This window comes from Haliaeetus albicilla, chromosome 26 (genome assembly GCF_947461875.1).
Source record: "Haliaeetus albicilla chromosome 26, bHalAlb1.1, whole genome shotgun sequence".
Taxonomy (NCBI): domain Eukaryota; kingdom Metazoa; phylum Chordata; class Aves; order Accipitriformes; family Accipitridae; genus Haliaeetus; species Haliaeetus albicilla.
In genome coordinates this window covers 5,043,941-5,049,940 of record NC_091508.1, presented here as the reverse complement: position 1 = coordinate 5,049,940, position 6,000 = coordinate 5,043,941, and the positions used below count along the sequence as shown (strand labels likewise).

The window sequence follows — 6,000 nt, the reverse complement described above, 5'->3', positions numbered from 1 at the left end:
ACCAATGGGCGCAGACCCCCCCCTTCTGCCCATGGGTCTCTGCCCTCCATCATGCCAGTCCAAATAGTCCCCTTGGGTCACCAAGTGATCCCAGATGTGGGTCCTCAGTTGGGTCCCAGGGGGGTCTCTCAACCCCATTGCAGTATTTCAGCTGCCATGGTGGGGACAACGTGGCTCCTCGATATTCGGACTCCCCTACCGGCTGCTCTGCTCCCTGTGCAGAAGGGCCGGGCTGAGTCCTTGCCCCCCTGAGAGTCTTTTGGAAATAAGTCATGGACCCCCAAGACAGGCAGATACTGGGTGAAAGCCACTGCCCTGGAGCCCTGCTCAGGGACAGGGGGTTGCTCCTGATGGGGGAGATTGCAGTTAAGAGTTGGGCTGTCACCATTATCCATCCTTGTGTCCCCTCCCCATCAGCCACAGCGCAGAGGTCCTTTTGTTTCAATTCCAGGCATGGGTGCTGGCATGGATGAGGGTTGCGCACCCTGTGTGTGTGCGCATGGGGGGGCTGGATGGGGCTGTCCCCCTCCCGGAGCTGCCCTCCCCTGCACCAGAGCAGAATAACAATGAGAACCGCTCTGGCTCTTGCTGTCAACGAAATCACTGCAACAGCCTGGTCTCTCCGCAGGAGACAGAGCTCTGGGCATGATCCCGTGAGCATCTGAATCCATGGGAATATCGCCACTTATTTTAATGGCAGGAGGGCAGCTGGCCAGCTTTTCAGGCGAGCGCATCTCGCTGGAGAGCACGTAGCTCCTTCAAAAGCCCGGCCAGAGCATTGCACTGGGAGCTGGGCGGTCCTGAGTTCTTCTGGAAAACCGGCTCATCTCCAGCCTCCTAAACAGGATCTGGGCGATAGGGGTGTGATCGCCAGCACCGAGCCCTTGGCAGCAGCACCTTTCCTGCCTGGGACCTGGCTGACCCTGCAGCAGGGCTGGTAATTTGCTATTCCAAGCAAGCAACACAAATCAACCCTTAGGGAAGATGAGACTGGAAATGCAAGTTGGAAGGGCTGCGCTTTGCTTTTTGGTGCTCAGAGGGGCAGGTGGAGCTGCAGGGAGCCCTCCCCACAGCCAGACCCCCCCTTCATGTGCAGGGACTGGGGTCCCCACGTGGGCTGGGTGCTCTCGCAGCCCCAGCGTGCTGGCAGGTGTACTCCCTAATCGCTCCGGTGACTGATTATCTCGCAGTCATTACCATGATGGATCGGAGCAGTTAAAGTGTCAATGGCCATTACTAGGGGGCTGTGTTTTCTCTGGATTAATGAATTGACACACCACGACGGGCTCCTCGGAGCTGCCGGGGCCCGGTGGTGGTTTGATAGCGAAAGAAGGCGATGCACCAGCCCCGGGCACGTGTGCGGAGCGGTGTGTTGGCATCATTTTGTGGGAAACTGAAGAGAAGGGCAATGGTTTGGGCCCGTGTGGCTCTGGTGAGAGCTTCTTCCCTTGTCACTGCCCCGTGGAGCTGCTCCCACCATAGGGAGGGGAAATTTGGGGATGGCTGTTGGTGCATGCAGTGTGAGCCGAAGCCTCTCAGCAGCCTGGTGTGGGGGACCCTTCCTGTGCCCCCGCCATGCACTGTGTTCCTTGCAGGGCTTGGCAAAGGCTGGTGTGTTTGCACCCATGGGAGCTGTCGTGGGCCTCCGCTTTGGAAAATCCTAAAATTAGAGGATGTGACCTGTGGGAAGCTCTTTAGCACCGCGGGGTCTGGAGGCCTGGACTCCCGTCAGTCCTGCTACTGTGCTCATGGCCGCGATGATGGCTGTAGGTGATGGGCAAGAATAGAAGGACAAGTACAAGTGAAATGGGTCTCGATGCAAAGACCAGGAGGGGAGAGGTGCTGGGGACAGCGGGGCATCAGGGGGGCCGGGTCCCTCTCCTTTCCTGCCAGCCAGGGCTTTTGCAGCCCTTCGTGCCCGGCGCTGCTCGGCGGAGGGGGCTTGGGGGGCTGCAGTGGACCCCCCCCCCATCCTCTCCGGCACCGGGAGCCGGGGGGCAGCCGGGTGCGGGGGTCCCCCCGCCGCGATGCGCTAGTGCTTTAAAAGGCTGGCAAAGCCGGCGGCGGGCTTCCCAGCGCCTCTTCATGCAAAACTTCCCCGGCCCCGACCCTCCTCCTCCTCCCCCTCCTCCTCCTCCCCCTCCTCCTCCTCCTCCTCCTCCTCCTCCCCGTCGCGGCTGCGGAGCGCGGCGGGTCCCGCCCGGCTGCGGCTCGCTCGGCTCCCCGGGCCGGGGCCGGGGCTTGGGAGGGGGGGACACACACGGACCGTGGGCTGCCCCCGCCGCATGCCGCAGGGCCCCCCCGGGGTGCCCGAGCCCCGCCGGGGCCGGAGCCGGAGCCGGATCGCGGTACCGGGCAGCGGCCGCGGGCGGAGACGGGGTCGGCGGCGTCGCCAACTTCGCGCTGCCCGCGGGTAAGTGCGGGGCGAGCGCGGGGGGGTGGGGGGGTGCGGAGCATCCCCGGGACGCCCGGTCCCCCCAAACCTTCCCCGAGGGGCTGGGGTGCCCTCTCCTCCTCCTCGTCCCTGCAGCCCCGCTGCTCTCCCCCCCCCATGCAACGCTCCAGCAATTTTTCTGCCTTTCCTTTTTTTTTTTTTTTTTTGGGGTGGGGGGGGCTGCGACAGCGGGGGCTGCAGCAGGGAGCCCCCCCCTCCCGGAGCCCCAGCCTGTCTCTTCCCCCCCCCCCCCGCGGCTGCCCCCCACCTCCCCCTTCTCCCACTCGTTGCATTATTCACAGTTGTGGGGCTGCGGCTCTCCGCTGCATCCCACCGTGGGGGGGGGGGGAACCCCCCTACCCCAATCCCCCAAACCTACCACCTTTGTCCCCAGAGGTGCCCATCACTCCGGAGTGGGTCTGCGGGAAGGGAGCTGGGGGGGCTCGTCTGGCTGGAGGGGGGTGGGAAGGGGTTTGGGGCAGGAGGCACCGGGCAGGGGCTGGTGGCTGTGGCCAAGCCGCAGGCGGGTGGTTGCCCTCGCCTCGCCGCAGCGGGCAGGGCCCGCAGAGCCCGCCGCAGGGCAGGGCAGGGGGAGAAAGAGTCGGTGCTTCGCCCAGGTCAGTGGAGAAGAAGCTGCCCCTTTGAGCTCGGAGGGGCTTTGGCGGGGGTAAGACCCTTCCCCGGAGCTGGAACGACCCCACGGAGGCATCCCCGGTTTGGGGCAGGGAGCCCCGTCTCTGTCTGCAGGCACACGCTCCCAGGTTTGTTTTCCTCTCCGGAGCGCTCTCTCCCGCTCCTCGGTGCTTTTTGGGAGAGCGGATCTGCGTGGCTTCAGGAGCCGCTGGGGAAGTTGGCAGCTGTGGGGGGAAAAAAAACCCAGAGAACTCTCCCACCGCCTGCCTGGGCGCAGCCCCACCGCCCTCCTCTTCCTCCTCCTGGTGTGATGAGTTTGCCGTGCTCTGCCAGCCAGGTTATTTTTCTGTGGGCTGCTTCAGGTTTGGGGGGGGGATGCCCACTGCCTTCAGCGGCGGCTGCGACGGAGAGGCTGCGGAGTGAGTCATTGCCATCGCTGCGCCGGGTGACCTGTGGCTCAGGGCTTGACGGGGGGATGGCACGAAGCGGGGCTGGGGTGTGCTGGGGTGACCGGAGGAGCTCACCGACACTGGCCGCTCGCCCGAGGCAGGGCCCGGGGAAGGGAGGGAACTGAGCCGATCTGTTGAATGCAGCGAGGAGCTCGGGAAAATGCCAAAAGAAGTGCCAAAAGAAAAAGCTCATTTCCTTCCCTCCCTTTGCTCCCTGTAAGCCGGGCTTTATCTGTACCAGGGCAGCGGGTGGGGGGTACGGGGGGACATGCTGGGCATGACTCTGGCTGGGGGGAGAGTCAGGGCAAGACCCACCTCCCTGCGACCTGCCGCCTCTGTGCTGAGAGCCGCGGTCCAAAGGGATGTGCCGAGATCCTGGCTGCTTTTGGCCAGCCTAGCTGAGCCGGGGGGATGCAGCACTGGGGGCTGCGGCGAGGGTGGGCTATTTTTGTCAGGGCGGTGGGTCCCCTCAGACAGCAGCAGGGTCCAGGTGCCCGAGGCTGGGGGGGCACAGGCAAACCCATTTTGGGGAGGGCAGCAGGCGCTGGGCTGGTGGTGCTGAGGGCAGCAGGCGCTGGGCTGGTGGTGCTGAGCTGCAACCCGGGCTGTCGGGGCAGCGGAGCGGGAGCTTCAAGGGGATTTTACAGCGGGAACCGAAGCTCGGGTGCAGCCTTGGCCCGGCCCCGCATCCCGGAGGCCAGCATCGCCCTGCGGAGGAGCCTGCCGGCTCCCCGAAAAAGAGTGTCACGTGCTTCAACTTTGGCATCAGGCAGGAGGAGGATGGATTTGTCAGCTCAGCCACCCCCTTCCAGCTCTTCCCAGAAAGGCAACGGCTTGAAGATGTGGCAGGTCCTAATTATAACAAATGCGAACCCGCTCCCGCCGCCCTCCCCGGCTTTGCGCCCGCTGCGGGCACCATCTCTTCCTCTCGGGCTCTACATCTAATGGAAGGGTTTCCTCTGTGGGGTGGTCTGGTTGCCCGCGCCTCTGTGCTGTGGATGGTCCTGCACGAAGCCCGGCTCAGGATGGGGGTCTCTGCCCCTGCTGGGGTTTTCCCAGGCTGGGTACGGGCAGGGGCTCGTGCTGCCAGATTGCAGTCTCAGGGTGTAGGTGTGATGGGGAGCAGAAACGCCGGGCAGTGTCACAGGCACCGCTGGGGATCGGCAGTCAGGCTGCACTCTTACTCCGAGCCAGCGCCATCCCAATTTGCAGAAGGTGATCAAAAATTAATTGCGGGATTTTGCTGCACGTGGCAGGAGCGGGGATGAGCGCCAGCTCCTTCCCTCCCTCCGGCCTCTCCCGGCTGGAGCTCTGTGCACGTTGGCTGCTGGCAGAGACCCCGCGCCGCCTCCCGCAAGGTGAGCTGCTGTGATCTCCGCTTGCTCCGCAGCCGGATCCTGCTCGCCTTCCCCTTGCTGCGCTATCTGATCCTTCAAAGTGAAGGATTAGCCCTGGCCCGCTTAGCAGTGGGGAGGGAGGGGGAAGGAAAGAGCTAGCCTGCAGTTAAGGAGATATCTATATATATAGATATAGAGATATATATATATATAGTGTGATAAATATTCCCTGGGTCTGATCCGTGCCCAGTGGGAGCATTTTTCTTTGGACTTCAGCATCTTTCAGGGGATGCTCTGGGGCAGCGAGGAGGGTGGTGATACCTGGCTTTTCTCCCTGCGGGGCTCTGAGCCAGGTGCTGGCCGGATCCAGTTGCAGAGAGGTCGAGTCGGCAGCTTGGCTATGGGCTTGGGCTTATGCAAGCCTTGCGATATCAGTTCGTGCATCAGTTGAGGGATTGCTGGGGGGGTGGGCTGTGTCTTGGGGTGCGTCGGGTGGGTTTTGATGGTAAAATCTGGGGTCTCTGCTCACTGCTGCCTGCTGAGCTGTGGCTTTGCTTTTCCTCCAAGCAAATGCTGGGGTACTTGACCTGAATACTTAAGGTTTTGCCTGTCGAGAGAGAACTTAACCTGGCATCCCCTCCTTCCGTGTCTAAATTCTGCTGTACTTCACAAAGCTTTTGCAATTAAAAAAACCAGGAGCCAAAGTGAAGTTCCCTGTAATCGCTTGCAAGTGGGGAAGAGCGAGCGTGTGCTAATTGGGATATTGTGCTGCTTGCCGGCTGGCCCCGCTTGCCGAAGGAATAGCAGGTGGGGAAAGAAACGGCCTTGATTTTCAAAAAGATGCCGGTGAGCTCACAGCAGCCAGTGTGGCAGAAGCCAGCACAGCCCTCCCAGTGCTGGGGCTGGGCTGGGGAGGTCTCCTTGGTGGTGGGCTGACAGGCGGTCGGCTTCTTGGCAGCTGGGGACGGGGTTGTGCAGGTGAGTGCTGGGCACGTGCTCTTGGCTGCATCTCCTGGACCGTGTCACCGGCTCAGCCTTTGCCTGGTTTAACAAGCCCCAACGCAAACGGGTGGGCTCAGCACAAAACCAGTGAGTGCCCTGGCTCTGAACTGGGAGCCAACAGGTCCTGCAAGCTGAAGGAGCCCAG

The 6,000-nt window shown here is 62.7% G+C and overlaps 1 protein-coding gene across 2 annotated transcripts in view; it reads left to right on the top strand.

Moving 5' to 3' along the window:
• The first annotated feature begins 2,159 nt into the window (after positions 1-2,159).
• The window catches only part of GRM4 (glutamate metabotropic receptor 4), a 55,792-nt gene continuing 51,951 nt past the window's right edge, over positions 2,160-6,000 (top strand). Inside the window, exon 1 of one of the 2 annotated variants that reach the window (XM_069771902.1) lies at positions 2,160-2,413. The gene's annotated coding sequence lies outside the window, so the exon portion shown is untranslated. Of the gene's footprint in view, positions 2,414-4,856; positions 4,875-6,000 lie in introns of those variants that run through there. The other variant, XM_069771903.1, reaches the window with a different exon arrangement.